Here is a 21,335-nt window from a genome sequence, read left to right on the forward strand (position 1 = left end):
AAAGTGAACACATATAGGGACACTATAGTATTGTACAACCAAAGAAGAAAATATACCAAAATTAGATAGATAACCAAAGCATGTGTCAAGCTGGTAAAAAACTAACATATAGTCCTATAATTTTTTTTCTGTTATGTTTCTTTCAAGTGGTATCACAATCTACATTACTTTATAGAAAAATGAATTTATATAAATATATAAATAGATTGCACACTTATTTTCTCAATTCACTGGTGATTTCATATATACAGAAACTTGAGTATTCAAATAAAATATTTTATTTCATTCATACCTAGCATATTACAACACTAGTCATACACTTGATATCTAAATAACACTGACTGAAATCATTTTTCACAGCATATATTTCTAATAGTTATAAAGAGACATAGCCAGCTTTTCTTAAATGTTGGGAATCTCTAGGATTGTATAAGCAAGCATGAATTTAGATAATTGTTTCACTAGTAGATAAGAAAAAATAACTCATCCAAATGGTCAGTAAGATATAATTCAACTCTTTATTTTAAATAACAGTATTGTAATATTTTAAAAACTTTTATAATGAACTATGCCCAGAAAATTAATATCATTGTTATAGATTGATTGCAAAAGGAATTTCAAATCATTTTTCCAGACTGTGAATTATGTGCTAAGTACATGGAAAGATTTCAAACAATTAAATGTTAAGTTAGCTGAGAGGTAGCTGAGATACAGTCATGTTAGTAGTTTTAAAGCAATTTATTTTGATCTGTGTAGGAGTACATTCCATGCAACTGTAGCCTAAAATTCACTGGCTTTAATTATCCTTGCCCTTTACCCTCACATTGTTGAACTTTCCTTCTCCTTAGCTTAAGAATACTCTTTATTATTCTATTTATTACTTTCAAGTTTATATTCCCTCAGAGTCATTGCATTGATTAAGAGATGGTTAGTAAGCTAACGAGTCCAGTTTGGGTCCAGATATTCTCCCAAGAGTATAATAACAGAAAGTAAGGACACTGCTATGCAGTACAATAAGATGCAATTCTCCTAAGACTCAAGACGTTATATAGCATGTGTGCACATGGTGCAATGGGAAAAACAGAGTAAACAAAAAGAAGATGTGCAGTATAATGTACTCATTAGAAGGATACACATGACTTTTTTTTTTCATACAATACATCCAAACCACAGTTTCTCCTCCTTCCATTCCATCTAGTTCTCATCACCCACCTTTAGGTGGCAATCCTGTTTATATCTCCTACTGGCTTTGTTACCCTTTGAATGCAGTTAGTCCTTCAGAATGAGTTGCTGTTTAGTTATTGAAGCTTTATTTTCCTTTAAATGTGCCAACTGATGATGGATCAAGGGCATTTATGACTGCAGAGTTACTCTAAAAACAATGTGGAAGTACAAGACTGAAAACTATGACTAATGTTTTTCAGTGAATAATCTGTATTTCTAATCTTGTAATCAATGTAACTTCAATTACAAGTATGCTGTACTTGTCACCTCCAAGCTGGCGGAAAGTCACAACATACAAGACAAATATAAGAAAAGTCAAATATAAAATCTTTGCATTTGTCAGGTGTTACTTTTCTAGAAATTAAAACCTGACCATTAAGAAAGCAGCTGTTTTATGACTAAAAATTGAAATTAGCAAATCTTTGTCATGAAATTAAATTATCATATTTCTTTAAAACTTTATTAAAAATAAGTTCTATGTTAATTATATTGTACTTATTAAAAGATAATTCTGTCTAATGTATAATACTTTGCATTTGCTTCAGCTTTGGATAACTTAAAATCTGCTGTGAAAATCTTCTGAATATCTATAGAAACTGTTAAAAAGAAACTAGTATTTTCATTGTTCCTTTAAAAATAATACCAAAGATGTTATATGTGTGTGCTAGTTTGAATGAAAATGTCCCTCCTAGCCTCGTAGGAAGTAGCACTATTAGGAGGGGTGGCCTCATTTGAGTAGTGTGGCCTTATTGGAGGAAGTGTGTCACCGATGTTAGGCTTTGAGGTTTCAGATGCTCAAGGCAGGTCCAGTGTCATTCTCTCTTCCTGCTGCCTGACAGCCCAGATGTAGAACTCTCAGCTACTTCTCCAACAGTATCTCTTCCTGCGTGCTGCCCTGCTTCCCACCATGACCATAGTGGACCCCAACCTCTGAAGCTGTAAGCCAGCCCCAAAGAAACATTTTCCTTTATAAGAGCTGCAGTGGCCATGGTGTTTCTTCATAGCAATAGAAGCCTTACTAAGACAGAAGTTGGTACCAGGGACTGGGGTAATGCTTTGATAGTCCTGCCCATGCTTTTGTTGGAAGGAATGCAGATTATGGGCATTTGGTTAAAAAAAAAGCAGCTGAATGCAAAAAAGCAGCATTTGTAGGAGCATGGAAGAGAGTGTTGGGGGTGATTTGAAGTGTGGGGACCTGGTTCCAAAGTTTTCAAAGAAGAAGGATATTAGTATGTAACCTAGAAACCATTGTTGCATTTTGGCAAGGAGTGTGACTGCTTTCTGCCCTTGCCTAAAAATGAAAAATATGCCTGAGGCTATATTGAAGAGTTATGGATTAACAGCTTTGGCAAAGGAAATTCTCAGACAACTTAGTGATGACTGTTTTACTTGGTTATTAGTGCCTACACTTATGCAGATTTATAATGAAAAGGAGCAAGCTGAGAAAAAACAAAAACAAAACAAAACAAAACAAAAAAACGAAATTCACTGTTCGAAGAGAAAAGGTGCACATGGAAGTGTAAACAGATTAATGAAAAGCTTGATGTTACATGAAATAAAGGCAGTGGTGACCTCATAGTAAAACCCCACCTAGCTAAGCTTCCAATTTATGAAAAAGAATAAAAGAAAAGTTAAAAGAAATCAAAGAAAAGTTTAGGGCTGGGCATGGTGGCACACACCTTTAATACCAACAATCAGAAGACTGAGGCCAGGAGATCTCTACTTTCAAGACCATCATGGTCCGCAGAGCAAGCTCCAGGATAGCCAAGCTTAGTCAGTGAAGGAAATTGTCAAAAATAAGAAGTTGGTGAAAATGTAATTGAATGGGAGCACCATCTTCTGACGCATTCAGCAGCAGACCTTGGCAGATCCAGGCATGTGATTAGGATTTAGAGTCATGTAGAGAACAAAGTGGTTACAGAGTCTCCTCACATGACTAAGAAAAGCTACTGAGGCCAGGCATGTGCCAGGCGTGCCCCTGCATGGAGGTCCAGAGAGGCCATTCTGTGAAGCTGTGAAGGGGAAGCCTGGATTGCATCTCCATAAAATATTGGAGATGCCTGAGTTATAGGAGAGCTGCTAAGGAGAGCTGCTACTAACAGGAAGTAGCAGAAGCCTGAGAGAGGGAGAGAGAGAGAGAGAGAGAGAGAGAGAGAGAGAGAGACAGAGACAGAGACAGAGACAGAGACAGAGACAGAGACAGAGACAGAGACAGAGACAGAGACAGAGGTGTTGCAGCCAACAAAACTGAAAGGAGTTGAACATATGAAGAGCAAATTGATATTAGAATTTGGACTTTGCCAAGCTGTTTTTCAGTGTTACTTTTGTCCAAGTGCTTCCTCATTATTGTCTGTTTTCTTCCCTTGGAATATATGCATATTTTGAACAGAATGCATATTCTGTGCCATTGTTTGTTGGAAGTATGAGATCTGCTTTTTTATTTTGATTTTGCAAGGGATGATAGGTAAGAGATTGCATGAGTCAGAGAGGAGATTCTTGAATTTTGGACTCTTAAAACCAAGAAGAGACTTGATACCCTATGAGCATATACAGGGGGAGGAAGTCTCCCTCAGTCACAGTCATGGGGGAGGGGAGTAAGGGGAAAATGGGAGGGAGGGAGGAATGGGAGGATACAAGGGATGGGATAACCATTGAGATGTAATATGAATAAATTAATAAAAAAAGAAACAAAGACAAACAAACAAAAAAGTTCTAATACTGTGATAGACTATTGGGATGTTTGAAACTGGACTATGATATGGCTACAAGTCTATGGGGCCAGGAAGTTGAGCGTGGTGGTTTGAATGAAAATTCTCCCCACAGTCTCATAGGGAATAACATTATTAGGAGGTGTGGCTTTGTTGGAATAGGTGTTGCCTTTTGGGAGGAAGTCTGCCACTAGGGCTGAGCTTTGAGGTTTCAGATGCTCAGGCTAGAACCAATGTCTCTTTTCCTATTGTCTGCCAATCCAGATATATAAGTCTCAGCTACCTCTCCAGTACCATGTCTACCTGAATACTGCCCTATTTCTTACTGTGATGACAATGAGCTAAACCTTTGAAGTATAAACCAGTCCCAATTAAATGATTCCTTTATAGGAGTTGTCACAGTCCGGAGCCTGTATGGGCCTGTTCTAGGTCCTGTACATACATGCATTGGTTGCTAAGCTTGAGGATTTTTTTTTATTGGATGCCTAACAATGGGAGGAGGGTGTCTATGACTCTTTTGGCTTCCCTTGAGACCCTTTTCCTCTTACTTGATTTCTACTCTTGATATGAAGTTTGTGCTATGTCTTATTACATCTTGTTATGCTGTATTTGGTTGATTTCATTGTGAGGTCTGCTCTTTTCTGAAAGAAAACTTAGGAGTAGTGGATCTAGGGTGAGGGCAAGTGTGGGACCCCTGAGAGGAGGGGAGGCTGAGGTTGGTTTGTATTGTATGAGAGAAAAATAAATTTTAAAGAAGTTTTACATGGTTAGGGTATCTCTTTATATCAATAGAAACCTCAACTAAGACAATGTGTTTTATGATATAATATTTGAGCTGGATACAAACTCAATTGTTTTATTACTCATAAAAATCAATTCAAGTAACTGAGATTATTTAAGAATGAAGGAAAGTTTGGTAAGCTAATTTGCGTAGAGTCAGAATAGATAACACTAAACCATATTTTAAGATTATACTACAATTATCACATGGCTGAATTAAATCCTTATATTTTATTTTTTATTTTTTTTAATAGTTGACTTCTTTTATTTTTTTCCCTTTTTTATTAATTTATTCATATTACATCTAGATTGTTAGCCCTTCCTTTATACATTTTATATGAGAGGTGTCGATATGATTTTTTTGATTAGAAGTATATAACAGGTACTTCCTGGCACTGTTGACTGCTGTTTCTTCATAATGCAACAAGGATTCTATTTAAGTTTACTAGTAAAGAATGTCAAGTATACAGTTCTGTAGACTTGATGACAAAATTCCTACAATTTTTAAAACAATGAATGTTAGTTCCTTAGGTATGGCAAAGTATTGCATAGGCATATTAAGAACTATGCTTCATGGGAATATACTGCTAGCATGGTGATCTTTACATAAGAGTGTTCACGGTGTCAAAGAATGCCACAGTCTTATAATCAAGTCCAAAGACCTTTACTAGAGGCAGTGATGCAAATTATTATTTTAAAATTTTTTTGTGTGTCTTTTCAAGGCATGGTTTCTCTGTGTAGACTTGACTGTCCTGAACTCACTTTTGTAGACCAGGTTGGTCTCGAACTCACAGCGATCCGCCTGCCTCTGCCTCTCAAGTGCTGGGATTAAAGGCATGTGCCATCACTGCCCAGCCTATTTTTCTTAATCACTGTGGCTAATTTACTAAGATTTCTTCCAAGCTTATGCTTCTTTGGCATAGTTTTCTTTCTTTTCTTTGAAACACAGACACTGGAGTTTATGAAAGTAAAAGATTAAGAAAAGTAATCATGCCAGATGTGGTGGTATATGATTGTAACCTAGCATATGGGAGTCTGAGGCAAGCTTCAACTTTGTGATATCCTGCCTCAGAATTACAAGAAAGAAAGAAAGATTAAAAAAAAAAGAAAGAAAGGAAGGAAGGAAGGAGGGAGGAAGAAAGAAAGGAAAAGAAAACAAATCATAAATTGTTACGTTAAAATTTACATATAAAAAACTTCATTCAAAGCATTGGGAATAAATTCTCCAGCTTATCGCTCATGAGAAATTTTACCTTTAACATAAATTAAGGAAATGGCAACCAGCTTGAATTATGTCTATTTAAAATTTTTAGACATTCATTATGCAGACTACAGTAAAGCTTACAGCAAAGCCTGGTGCTTTGCAATGCCCAAGTTTGTCAGTGTTATAATTACTGTTATTAGCACCATTCTAGATTTGTAGCCTGTACTTTTCTTATCAGTGCTTATTTTGTGCTTTTCATCCCCAGAAAAACAAGGACAGTTAAAAAAAAAAACAGCTTTCAAACTCAGATAAAAATGGCACAGAAGGAATTTCAGAACGCCTTACTGCACAGCATCTCTTAGCGAATAACGATCACTCAGAGACACTTGCTCTACAGGAGATAGCTATGAGGAAATGATTTATAATAAGTAAGTGTAAAAACTGAAACTATACAAGTGGATTTATCACCAACCATCACATCATAGCAATGATATGCTTATCTATATGTCTCTTACTGAATGCTATTGTCTAAGGAGAGTTTTAGCTAATTTTAGGTCTTATGTAAATGCTGGGCATCAGATGTAAATGTTTTTATTTCCCCAGATGAGATATGCAAACTGTAGGAATATATGGTTTGCACCAAGCCCAGAACATTTCTTTCTCTGTTTAACTGCCAAGACCTATATGCTTTTGACCTTCATATAATCTAATCTGCAAATCCAAATCTTGAAGGCTTCAGCTTTCAACCTCTGTCTGCTAATCTATGCCTAAAAGTTTCAGCCTCGCAGATTTGCTTCTGAATAAACTCATCCTTTCTAGCTTTGTCTGAACTTTGGATGGCTGGTTCAACTCAGATGTTCTGGCCCAAACTGCTCTCTAAACTGATTGATTCAATTTGCCTTCTCTCTCAGCTATTGACTGAATTGCTTGCTCTGCTTGGCCTCAAACTAACTCCGACAATACGTTCTAGTCTTCCAGCACCTCATTCTCTGGTTCGTTCTCTCTGCAACCGGTCTCTGTAAAACCGTCCCCATAAAGGCTCACAGGCACTACTCCCTCCTTCTCCTTCTTCTGCTCCTTTTTCTCCTCCTCTTCCTGCTTCTCCTCCACTTGCTCCTCCTCCTCCCTCTCTCCTCCTGCTCCTCCTCCTGCTCTTCCTCCTCTCCTCCTCCTGCTCCTTCTTGTGCTCCTCCTCCTCCTGCTTCTCCTCCTCCTCCTGCTTCTCCTCCTCCTCTTGCTCCTTCTCCTCCTCCTCCTCCTGGTACTCTCCCTGTGCCGCTCTTAAGTAGCCTCTCTTTCTTGTGCCCTCTTCACGGGAGTTAGGTGTACCTTTCCTGTACCTCGTTCTTTCAATTTTTTCCTCTGATTTGTCATTTTGTCTGCCCCTCAATTATACAACATTTTCAAACACTGCTGCTTCCTTTTATAAGCTGATCTTACTTTCATTGATTGGGTTTAATAGTGTGTAATGAGGGTGTGTCTGTATTCCAGCTAGATCACATAAACCTAGGTGTTTGGATGGGATGTTTTCCCAGAGCAGACATGTGGCTGGATTAAAATTCCTCTACACATCTAAGTAAAGATGTTCTAGAAGTTAAAAGTTCTCATAGCACACTTTTATTGTCTTTCATACATTTTGTCACATTGTAATTAAATGGTGATTTATAGAATTACTTATCTAGTATGTGTACAATTTAAGGAAGGACTTCTCAAGATCAGTGACTTATCTAATGGCTTCCAGCAGGTCAACAAAAGGAAAGAGGGATGAAATACAAACACACCTTTGCAAAACAGTGTTTAACTATTAGTCTTAGTGTTCTCTCCCATTTCTGTTGGGAAAGCTTTACCTCTTTTCTGTTCTTGCACATATTGATGCATACAGTGTAACCTTATGTCAAATCAAAAACAATGTGGGTAGTTTTTATTATGTATATATGTAATATATATGTTTTTTTTGTTTTTTTTTGTTTTTTTTTTGTTTGTTTGTTTGTTTGTTTTGGTTTTTCAGGACAGGGTTTATCTGTGTGGCCCTTGCTGTCCTCAAATTCTCTCTACAGACCAGGCTGGCCTCAAGCACAGAGAGTCACTTGCCTTTGCCTCCCAAATGCTGGATTTAAAGGCAGGTGCCATCACTACTGGGCATTTTGTATTTTGTAACTCTGATTTTACTTAACTTTTCTTCTTTTCCCTTTGAAAATCAGCTAGAAAACAAATTGTATATGTACTCTTTCACTTCAATCAATCATTGCACTTACTCTCCTTTTGAGCTCCATGTTCCTTTAAACAGGTCTCATTATTTATCTCCCTGCATAGATTGTTACAAATAAGCCACAAGGAAAGTAAATCAAATATAGCACTTCAGTATTCCAACCTAGAAAGGGACTATGGCAATACTGATGTGTGGGACCACTCTTTTTCTTTTGTAGATTGGATGGCAGCAGAATAGATAACTCACTCATCACAAACATGTGCCATTGTTTCCAATGCCTTCCTGGCTTGTTTTTGCTTTAGGTGCTTGTCTGTGATACTCTCACCCCAAATTACACTCTCTTGAAATTATGTCCAGTATTTACAAACAAATGGAACTATATTGATTTATTTTCCTTACCTGGCACATTTTCTATATGCAATCCAACTGTGACAATAAGTGTTTCTTGAACATCTGTTTTTCTGGTTAGCATGCAAAATTTTAGTGAGAGAGTATCAAGAAAGAAGACTTAGTTCAATGCTCATGGAACCTGCAACCCCAAGACTGAATGATATGTTAAATATTTTTCTATTTTAAGCAATCACCTACATTGAAACACCTGTACCTGCACAATGTTTCCTCAAGCACACATTCTAAGGAACAAAAACACTGCAGGAGGTGACAGTACATTTAAGCTAAGCCCCAACGTCTCTAAGATCTATAAAAGTAAATAAATAATACTGGAAATCTCTCTGATATATAAGAGACGGAAATTTCTACTTCTGACTTGGATTACTAAGGATTTAGAACTAGATTTTCTGCGTGGCATCTTGCTTCTGTGCTCTATAAAGCAGCACATCTCGTAAGGTATTTGAAACAGTTCTGTTATTATAAAGGGAAGCAGAACCAAATGAATGTGAACAACTATATTACAGGATTTCTGATAGCAATTGGCTCACGTGCTTACTGAATAAAGCACAGAATCCTGTGGTATACAACCTTAACCCCGAGAACATGGAAAGCCAGTGGTATAATTTAGATCAGGACTAGAGGTTGGAAAGGGTGATGAGGATGGTGGTGGTACAATTCTTGATCTATGTTCAAAACCTTAGCATCAGGATTGCCAATGTCTATATGTAGGAGAAGGCAGATGTCTCAAGATTCATGAAAAAAAATGCATGAATTCACCCTCTCTGTACCTCGTTGTGCTATATGACATATCAAGAGATTGGATCATGCCTCTGCTTTTAAAGAAGGCTGGCTGCATGTTCCAGAAAAAAAAAATTCCAGTATCACACAAAGAAATACTTTATAAACTGCCTGGCCATTCTGCAGTCCTGTCATGCTGATGCATATGTTTCATCATTACAGGTGCCTTGACATCTTAAAAATAAAGCAAGCACATTAGATAGACAAAGATATAAGCTTGGGACCATATCACATCTCACATATGGTAAATTTGGGACCTATTTTTAAAAAGACATTTTGTATCATGGAATGGAGGACAATAATATAGTTATTAGTCCGATTGGATTTCGGCAGTAAACTGGGGGTGGTAAGGGACAGAGGTGGAGGGTTATCAGCAAATGTAGAGAAAGGATGTGGGGACAGTTGTCACTGCTGTTTCCATATTACCTTAACATCTCATTTTTCTAGATATCTGAGTTCCCTGTTTTCTTATTTAGTTTATCTTACTAGGCCAGGAATCAAATTTTACATTTGCCTTACCCCCTCTGTAACATTATGAAGTGTCATGGACATCCTCTGTAATTCATGTAGTGCAGGCCACAGCTCCCAAACTTAGTGTGTACCCAATAAATGTTTGCTAAAGTAAATTAATTTCTTCCATAGTACCTTTATTATATTGCTTTCCTTTAAAAGCTAAAGCTTATTTAATAAATGGCATATGTTTTCAGAAATGGAACTAGCAGCACAAAAGCATATTTCTTACTGCCATTTAATATTCTGAACTTACTGGTTTTATAATAGTGCTGTTATGGCCTGAGGAATTGTGAGTGATGGGATAGTAGTGAGTGAAGTCAGGATCTTGAAAAAAAAAGAGGAAACATTTGTTTAGTCATATAAGTTGTGGTATGGTTTCTTTTGCCTCAATTTTCACAGGAAAGGAACCTAATATTTTAATCATGATCACTTTTTACAGCTCATGACAAATTTAGACTCTGAAAAGCACTAAAGAGAGGAGATGAAAGATTAAGTAGAGTGTAAATATTCTTTCTGATCAGGGTTTTATAAGCATCTGTTTTTATTTCCTCATAAGACAACTGCATAGTTTAATTAGTATACTCTCTTAGCAAGTCAGCATTAAACTCAAATAGCCGCAAGGACAGCAATTGTGTGATTTATATGAAACAATCAGCATTTCTAGCACAGTATTTCTTTAATGAAAAGGCAAGGCTTTCTTTCTCATTTCTCCCTAAAGTCTCTGTATTCTTTCTTATGTAATCTTGTGTTTCCCAACTTGACGCATGCCTTCATTAGACAAATTAGTATTCATAGGATACAGAGATTCGATACTGCTAATGGCCCCATATTTTAGATCTTAACATTATTTAATCATTGGCTGTCTGAGTAAAATTTAGCTGTCATTGCTTTTCTTAGTATATATATATTTTTTTCAGAAAGATGTGTCTCTTAGTGAAAACAACATATTATAAATTTATATATCATCTTAAGATAGTTGTACTAACCTTACTTACACCAGAAATTATCATACTTTAGTGGATTCATTGTCAGTTATATAAATGTTTTGTTCACAGAATTTACTTAAATAAGCTTGTGACTATAAGTTAAAAGCATAACTTCAGTCATTTAAAATTCACGGGAGCACCATCATATGAGTGTCCTAAGTATTGGCAATGATCTTGTTCTATTGGCAGAAGGTTACCACCCAAAGCATTTCCTTGGATTCAAAGAGCATCAGATGCTTTGATAAGAATGCTTTAAGTCTTTCTGCTTCTGTGTGAACTCACTCATTATGATCATTTCTAGTTCAATCCATTTGTCCACAAATTTCTGGAATTCCTTATTTTTAATAGCTGAGTAGTATTCTATAGTGTAAATGTACCACAGTTTCTTTACCCATTCTTCTACTAAGGGACACTTAGGCTGTTTCCATGTTCTGGGTGTTATGAATAAGGCCACTATGAACATGGTTAAGTATACATCCTTGTTGTGTGGTGGAGCATTTCTGGGTATATTCCAAGGAGTAGAATAGCTGGGTCTTGAGGAAGCCCTATTCTCATTTTCTGAGAAAGTGCCAGATAGATTTCCAAAGTGGTAGTATCAGTTTGCATTCCCACCAGCAATGAAGGAGTATTCCTCTTTCTCCATATTTTTGCCAGCATGTGGTGTCATGTGAATTTTTGATCTCAGCCATTTTCATGGGTGTAAGATGGAATCTTAGAGTCATTTTGATTTGCGTTTCTCTGATGACTAATGATGTTGAGCATTTCTTTAAGTGTTTCTTAGCCATTCGATATTCCTCTGTTGAGAATTCTCTGTTTAGTTCTGAGCCCCATTTCTTAATTGGGTTATTTGGTTTGGTGGTGTATAATTTCTTGAGTTCTTTATATATTTTGGAAATTAGACCTTTGCCAGATGTAGGGTTGGTGAAGATCTTTTCCTAATCTGTAGGCTGTCGCTTTGTTCTCTTGACAGTGTCTCCTGCCTTACAGAAGCTTCTCAGTCTCATGAGGTCCCATTTATTAATTGTTGACCTTAAGGCCTGGGTTGTTGGTGTTCTGTTCAGGAAGTTGTCTCCTGTGCCAATGTGTTCCAGGCTCTTCCTCACTTTTTCCTCTAACCAATAGTAAAAATGGCCATCTTACCAAAAGCAATTTACAGATTCAGTGTAATCCTTATCAAAATACCTACAAAATAATTTGAAGACATTGAAACTTTGTATGGAGAAACCAAAACCCAGAATAGCAAAAACAATCTTATACAATAAAAGATCCTCCAGAAGAATCTCCATACCTGATCTCAAGCTGTACTATAGAGCAACAGTAATTAAAATAGCATGATACTGGCACAGCAATAGCCTGGTGGATCAATGGAATTGAATTGAAGACCCAGAAATGAATCCACACACATTTGGTCACTTGATTTTTGACAAAGAAGCCAAATCTATTCAATGGAAAAATGATAGCATCTTCAAGAAATGGTGCTGATCTAACTGAATGTCTACATGTAGAAAAATACAATTAGACCCATATTTGTCACCATGCACAAAACTCAAGTCCAAATGGATTAAGGACTTCAACATAAAACCAGAGACATTAAATCGGTGAGAGCATTTCAAAAGATCATTAGGGCTTTGACCTATAGTATTCAGGACCGTAGTCCATTGATGACATCAGAATTTGAGTAGGTTATTGGAAAGTGGTAGAACTGAAGAATGTGGTTCTTGTTACAGAAACAGGGTCACAGGAGATCTGTGTATGAAGTAAATATAATGGTCCTTGTCCCTCTTCTTCTTCTTTTCTAGATGTTTTACACAATTGCTGACATGATATGATACCACAAAACCAATTTGCCTAGGATTGAGGATTCTGAAATTCTGAACCAAACTAAATCTTTCTACTTTAAGGGCATTTCTATGCTATGCTGTTATTTCTATTTAAAAGGCATTTTTCTGTTATTATATGTCATTTCTGTTATTTCACAGGAATGAAAAACTAAAAAACACCCAGTTTTAAAAGAAAACCACACAGCCATGAGTCATGTTTAAAGATTTCTTTGTACTGTGCCTTAAATAATAATGAAAGAAAACAACCCTAGACTTAGACTTACATAGATCTAAATTGATTAATGAATCACTATTCTCATGATAAATGAGAGTTACATCAAAATTATAATTGATATATTGTATTAAGTTCCTTATCAATGCTAATGATATTTTGATCTATATTGTACAGCTATACTATTCCGAAGCCCTGAGTACTCTTTTGCTCTAAGCACTTTGTTCTTGAGTCAATCTCTATCAGTTCCTATCAAGCTCTAAAATCTGTGCCCAGGACTTGCACTTTTAAAACATTTTGTTCTTATTCAGTGATCTGCAGGTCTTGGTTACACGTATTTAAAAGGTCTCTGTGGTTTGATCCAAAGCCCAGCAACTGTTGGCAAGAACTATTATAAATAATTTATTATAGGAATATCTGCTCTGATTTAGTGAGTGCTCTGGGAAATGGACAGTCAAATTGTTTGCCTCATCTCCTAGTAACAGCTAAAATATAGGAAACAAATGGGATGGGAGCAGCAAATTGTGTCCATTATTCTTAAATCAGAGAAAGATCCATGTGTGCATTTCCCAGAAGAAAAATTTAAATAACATATAAATAGAACACAAAAATCACCATGAAACCTTTCTTTTCAGAAAATTTTGCTTGTCTGCTGATTTAATGTTGGCCACAGATAATACAGACCTGTTTTTGGGAATGTAGCAAATTTTGCATGGAATTTTGGACTGCCAATGTTGAGATAAGCATATTATCTGACTTCAAAAGAGAAGATAGGCCATATGCATCCAGACAGTAAATACTATGAAACACTATGAAAGATAAAATAGACTAGTATAGAGAATGAATAGAGTTTCCATTAGCCAGGAAAGGCTTTTTTCAGAAGGCAGTGTTTTAGTTGGGATTTCAGCCATAAAAGTGAGGCTACCATGAAAATTTCTTAAGGCAGTGCATTCTTTATAAATACCTTCTAGTTAAGCAGAAAATCACTGAGGTAAGAATAGGCCCTGCTTGTTTAAAACACAAAGGGAAACTACCATAAGATATGTATTTCCTAGTAATAGAGGAAATAAAAATGAGGTTGGAGAAAAAGATAACACATACATAATGAGAAACTATTAAATATAATATATGAGAAAGAAATTAGATATCTAAGCAGAGATATCATGATCTTTGTACTGTTTGAAGGAGATTTCCTGAACTCCCATACATTTATGTATTTTAATAACTTTTTCCTAGTTGGTGGAACTGTTTGGGAAGGATTAGGAGGTTTGTTGAAGAGTTGTCAGTAGGGTGGGTTTTGAAGTTTCAGAAGCCTTTAGTATAAAGCCTGTGAATCAGTATATAAGCTTTCAGCTACTGCCTTAGTGCTATGCCTGTCTTCCTGCTACCATGCTCCCCATCATGATAGTCATAAACTCTAAACTTCTAAAACTGTAAGTTTCCACCTAATAGAGCCTTTCTTCTATAAGTTGTTTTGGACTTGATGAACAATAGAAAAGTTACTTATTCTCTCTCTCTCTCTCTCTCTCTCTCTCTCTCTCTCTCTCTCTCACACACACACACACACACACACTTTGTTCAAAACTAAATGAGGGAGAAGAGAGGAGTTCAGGAAACAGCATAAGAAAATTATCACATCAATGGTTATAGTAATTGAAGGAGTCCTCGGTGACTAGAGGTGAAGGGAAAGATAGGTTTAAGGTGTGTTTTTAATTATTTTATAAACAACTCTATGGGTGGTGGGTCCTAAAGGGATTAGGTATACAAGAGATATACTTAAATATAAGGAGGCCAATTTACAGCAAGCCTATAGCCAACATCAAAAAAAATGGAGAAAAACAAAGACCAATTACACAAAAAACAGGAACAATAAAAGGTTGCCACTCTATTCATATATGTTACACAGTACTTGAAGTCTTAGAGCAGTAAAATAACAGAAGGAGATTAAAGGAGTACATTGAAAAGGAAGAAGGAAAAACATTATTTGCAGTGATGTGTGTGTGTGTGTGTGTGTGTCCCTAAAAGGTCCATCAGGAAACCACTACTATTGATAAACACTTGAAGCAAAGCAATTAGTAACAAGTCTAACACCCTTTTCTAAACCAGAGTGTCTCCAATATATAAATGACAAACAGATTAAGAAAGATATCAGGGAAATACAATATTTCACAATAGCCTGAAATAATATAAAATATCTTGGAGAAAGTATAACCAAGCAAGTGAAAGACTAGTACTATAAAAACTTCACGTCTTTGAAGATAGAAATTGAAGAAAATATTAGAAGACAGAGAGATAGCCTATACTCATGGATCACTAGAATTAATGTAGTAGAAATGGCCATCCTATAAAAAATCTACATGGTCCATGCAATTGTCATCAAAATTCCAACACAATTATTTACAGGCCTTGAAAATACAATTCTCAACTTCATATGGAAAAACAAAAAACCCAAGATAGCTAAAACAAACCTGAACAATAAAATAATTTCTAGAGCTATCAACATCTCTGATTTCAAGTTGTACTACAAAACTATAGTAATAAAAACAGCATGGTATTGGCATAAAACAAGACACATTGATCAATGGAGTCAAATTAAAGAACCCAGACATAAATCCAAACATATATGGACACCTGATTTTTTTATTTAACAAAGCTATAAATTTTTACTGGAAAAGAACTGCAACTTCAACAAATAGTGCTGGTCAAACTGCATGTTTGTAGGTAGAATAATGCAAATATATCCATTTTTAGATATTATCTTTAGGATATATCCCCCATGATGGAAAACCACTGGATTCATAAGAGGAAGAGAGACAAGAGAAATTCACAAATTCAGATAGATATTCCGTATCTCCTGTCTTATGCTTACATGTTAACACACAGATCTATCATCAAAAAGGCTATCATTTCATGTGGCCACTTGACCTTGATAAAGCATAAATAATCCTAATTTCAATATAAATAAGTCTTGAGTATTTCATTATAGTAACAAAAATAGACTAGTGTAAATAATAGCATCATTATTAGATATGTCACTATTTATCCATGGTTCAGACAATCCTTTACTACTAAGTTCCCTCAGGATATAATGGTATCCTCAGGATATAAAAGGTTGACAAACCTTTTAATGTCTAATTCTCAAAGGCAAATAAGTGTTCCAAATCTACATCTCTCACTTTTAAAATAACTACATACATAGAGAAAGCTAAAAAAAAAAAATCAATAATAGGTAGACTTTCCTTAACGTGTGTATATGTGTGTGTGTGTGTAGAGATTATAGAGGATAGCTGTATCTTGTTTTTCTATAACTTTTATCTTGTTCTTATTGCTAGACTGAACTATCTAAGCCTCATTTTAGCAATCTGATCAATCATGGCAATAATGTCCTAAGTAAATTTTGTGGCCCAAGGAAGACAGAATGAAGACATGTAAGGCCAGATTAATGTCTAAAATGGTCTTCATTCAACTTTTGAAATAGTTTTTACATATTCCAAAAGATGGATGTAGAATTTCAAGATAAGTAGGCACTAAAATGATGCATAAGGAACAAGATTTTAATTGCTCAAGAACAAATGTTAAACTCTACTTAGAATATTAGTGGCCAAACATGACAATTGACGTTGAAAGCCCCAGAACAATACAGAACCAACAGCTATTTATTGTGTAGACCTTGGCACCAGGTTGTTTTTGTTGTTGTTTTCAGAAATGATGATTCAATAACATTTGTCTTTTTCCCAGAAAATGTTATGTTCCTTTTAAAAATTTTACTTGAAAAAAAGAGCTGTTAATATAACTATAACTTTTGAATACTAGCTAATATTAGGTCTGGGTATGATTCAAGATAAGTATAATGAATTACTTAATGAAAAATCTTAGAATATTTATTAAACCTCAGCCCCTGAAATAAAACAGTATGTGCACTTCTCATGAAGTATAGGTTCTGACCTACATTAAGCAGTATATATACTCTCTGTCTTTATCTTAAAAATCTATATAATTTCTTTTAATGAGATTTTTCTGAACTCAAGACAGCACAATGTATAGAACCATTTTCAATGAACTCGTGACACTGGAAATACATGCATTAGTATCTCCATTTACTTCATAAAACTACCATTTACATTTATATTAAGTTGTAAAAGCTATTTGTTATCATAAATGGAATTCTTCTCTCTGTGTTTTATGTCAAAAACCAAGACTGTGATTCTATACCTATAGCTATTTCCATTCTTCTATTATTATGGAGAATTGTGAGATTTGTACCTACACACATGTCAAATGTAATAGCCACTAAAGTTTGATCAAATTTGTAAGTACATATATATCTCTCTTTAAAACTGCAGGGCCATATAGCCAAAGGATAATAATATCTGGTTCAGTTCAGTCTTTTAGAGCAAGATATAATTGGATGATTGATACTTGCAGTGTGGTGACAGTGCAGGCACTGTGACACGAAGAACAATTCTGAAAATAGTGCTTCTCATGTCAATGATTTTGGAGAGCCTTTTCTTGCTCTCTGAGACACATCTTTGACTTTTGTCATACAGCTTAATTTATATAACACTCTCTATAAGACATTTACTATGGGACTGTCATTGTCACGTCTCTGCCAAAACCCCTCTAAGTTTTAACATTGCTTCCATTCACATTCGTGATTTTAGGTCCAAGAAGGGAAATAAGTTTGGAATGGTTGAATTATTTAAAATGACAATACAGTTTCCTGGTAAGTGAAGGCTTTCGTGGGACATGCCCCTTGGGCTAATATGCAGATATAAGTGAGTATATACCATTTCAGAGGGGAGGACATTCTAGTGGGACTCTAGATGAGAGAATCATGGGAGAATGGCAAAGTAGAAGGATCCAGAGGGTCCTAGAAGCCTACAAGTAGAACATTATGATAGGCAGATTTGGGCACAGGGGTCCCCCTCAAGCTAAGGCACCAGCCAAGGACAAAACAGGCGGTAAACTTTAAACCCCTACCCAGATCTAGACAATGGACAGAACACTCTCCACAGTAGAGTAGAGAGTGGGATATGACTTTCTCACATACTCTGGTGCCTCAACTTTGACCATGTCCCCTGGAGGGGGAGACCTGGTGGCACTCAGAGGAAGGACAGCAGGCTACCAAGAAGAGACTTGATACCCTATGAACATATACAGGGGGAGGTAATCCCCCTCAGGAACAGTCATAGGGGAGGGGAGTAAGGGGAAAATGGGAAGGAGGGAAGATGGGGGGATACAAGGGATGGGATAACCATTGAGATGTAACAAGAATAAATTAATAAAGTAAAAAGAATTATCCAAAATAAAATAAAAAAAATGACAATAAAGACACAATCATATTCCTTGAGAGAAAAAGAATGGCATGTAGATTGGAAGCATGAATCGTCCAGGAGCAGGCTATGGGAACCCAATCCCACACATTATGCTCTCTGTAGTTGCCAAACACCAATCGTCTTGAGAAGGAGAAAAGACTGATCTGGGATTTAGATTTTTGAGTAGCCTCTGTATATCGTAAAGGGCAAGCCTATCTAGAACTAAGATCTTCTGCAACTTTGGCTGCTAAGCATAGAAATATTCATCAAAAATTAGAAAGTTCTACAAGGCACATCCTTCTATATTTTCTTCATATTTTACCAGTCATGCTTCCACAGAAAGCCAGGACAACCCCAGATTATATCCCTAGATTAGGTGTGAGCATTTATGGCTCTTACCTGTTTGGACAGCAACTGAAAATGGGTTCCTCTGATATTTATGCATATGCTCCTGGCAATCTGTTGCAGATTGTTCAGTCCTGCCCTCTTAGCCATGTTTCTTGACTTTCCTATCACTGGCTTCCAAGATCATCCCAGAGGTGTTCTTTTATATGTTTCACAGTGTCATAAATGGTTATGTAAACCCAGAGATATAGAAAGATCTGGATTCAATTATACCCACATCATTTGAAATTCAAACAGTATTGACTATGGCACCCCTTAAATTAATTAAATAATCAACAAATTAAGAGGCTGCTGTTTATATATTACATAGTATGATTGAATTTATGGATGTCATATATATATATGACACACACACATATATATCCCTAGTATACAGTAATTCAAGATATCATGGTAATAATATCCCCATTGTTTTCCACTTATTAGGATACTATATATAATATTTTACTAAAACTATGGATAACTAAATGCTTCAACATGGGCCTTGAGCATAAGAAGAATATTTTCTATTTCTTTCCATATGCTACTGTATAATATACTCTGAAAATGTCGATTTAATATTAAAATAACAGCACTAGGCATATATTTTGCCTCATCTCTCTGTAATATATGTTTTTACACCTTTCATGACAAAAATTATTCATTATCTTCTTCATGCATAATAAAGAAGGAGGAGAGAAAATTACCCATGTCTTCAAATAATTTATAACTAACTGGAGAAAGAATAAGAGCCAGATACATTTACTTCTTGGTGCAGGTGCAAATTATACTTTTGTAAATGAAGAGGGAACAAAAGCACAGGTATCATAAATTTTAACGAACCCTCTCAACCATAAGCATGTCTGGAAACAGAAGTATTTACTTCACAAGTCAATCTTTTCATGCAGAAGCCAAGAAGAAAACAAAATAATCCAGCTCTTCAGTTTCACCTACTCACATGTATTGAATTGACTTTCTTTCTTCAAAGGAAAGTATGGTGTGTGTGTGTGTGTGTGTGTGTGTGTGTGTGTGTGTGTGTGTGTGTGAATGTTTGGGTGTGTCTATGTGTCAATATACAGTTTTTTTAATTAAAAAAAGTATTTATCTCTGTTGTCAAAAATGAAACTCCTCAAAGTCAGATATGCTTACATACCTATGCTTACAACACATTATTTTAGAGAACGAAGTGATGAAATATTCACTTGTAGTCTTCTCCTCATTTATTTTAATTTGAGGACTGATAAAGTCACAAGGTAAAATAAATCTCAGTCAAACAGCTTTGAAGTAGGACCCTTCTTTAAATGAGGGTGCCCGAGGCATCAGTGCACTAGGTTTTATAAACAAACTGTGGCTATGATTGCTGATACTTCCCTGGAGCAAAACTGATGAGCAGGGATTCTGATTTCTAATGTCTACAAGTAGGCAGATAATTCTCATTTGCATGCATCCTTTAATCCTAGGCTGAGGATGCTTGCCTTGCATACTTCTCTTTGGGGTGATGTTTAATGGATGCATCAAGTTGTTAGCTCTTTTTCTAAATCTAGAAACCCAATGCTATAATTAAAGCTATGTCTCACCAAACATGGCATGTACTCACTTATAAGTGGATATTAACTGTAAGGTGAAGAACAATCAGTTGCACACCACATACACTTAGGTAACAAGGAGGGCTTCAAGGGGGCGGGTGCATAAATTTCCCTTAGAAGGAGAAATAAAGTGGATATCATTTATATATTGAAGGCTGATGGGGATGCAAGTGGGGGATCAGGTGTGAGGAGCATGGAGGGAGAGGATACTGAGAGAGACAACTAGAAGTGGGCATGCTCTGTGGGGAATGATCTAGAAACCTAGTGCAATGGAAAAATCCAAGGAATCCATGACTAGACTAAGACTCCTATGAACGGGTTATAAGGAGCCGGAACTGGCCATCTCCTATAACAATACAAGACTTTTAGTGGAGGGATTGGGATATTTACGCAGCCACAAATCTTTCAACCTACAATTTTTCCTGCCTACAAGATGAGCTGGGGTGGTGCAGAAATCGTGGGAGTGGCTACCAATGACTTGTCCAGCTAGAGAGACTCATGCCACTAGAGGGATCTCACCCCTTACACTGACTTGAGGCCTAGGGAACAGAGGCTGCATAGCTCAGAGACCAAGGATAGAGCCAAACATGACCAGCAAAAACAAGTCAATTGAATGACTACTGATATTATCCTGCTATACTCATACACAGGAGCCTAACATGACCATTATCAAGAGGCTTTATCTAGCAACTGGTGGTAACAGATGCAGAGAACCTTGGCCACAAATTAGGTGGAACTTAGGGAATACTGTGGAAGAAGAAGGATTGTGGTGTCAGAGTGTGATGCCTGCGCCACCGTGGTACCAAGTCAACGGTGAGGGACTGCGGATTAAACACACGCATGCACACACACACACACACACACCACACTAAAACAATGGTTCTTTGTGCTAAGAGAGCAGCAGCTTTTATTCGGGGTCCAAAGAGCCTTTTTATAGGCAGCAAAACAGGAATGCCACTCGCAGGTGAAATCCCTCAAGAGGTGACTGCACACAGGAGGGAAAGTCCTGAGGAGGGGAGGAGTGCATTCTCAGAGCAGTAAACATGACTAGCTAACCAACATACACACAGACACAGAAGCTGCTAGAAACAGGACAGGAAACAGCAAGACAGGCAGGCAGCCCAGTTGTGCCTGGTTCCTACATCAGAGGGATCAAGTACACCACAAGAAAACCCACAGACTCAAC

The 21,335-nt window shown here is 36.4% G+C and overlaps 1 protein-coding gene across 3 annotated transcripts in view; it reads right to left on the reverse strand.

Annotated features, from left to right (window-relative positions):
• Nucleotides 1-21,335, reverse strand: part of GALNTL6 (polypeptide N-acetylgalactosaminyltransferase like 6) — a 1,047,269-nt gene that overhangs the window by 467,465 nt on the left and 558,469 nt on the right. The window lies entirely within an intron of this gene.

This window comes from Acomys minous, assembly GCF_964271855.1.
Source record: "Acomys minous genome assembly, chromosome: 15".
In the NCBI taxonomy this organism is placed as follows: Eukaryota; Metazoa; Chordata; class Mammalia; order Rodentia; family Muridae; genus Acomys; species Acomys minous.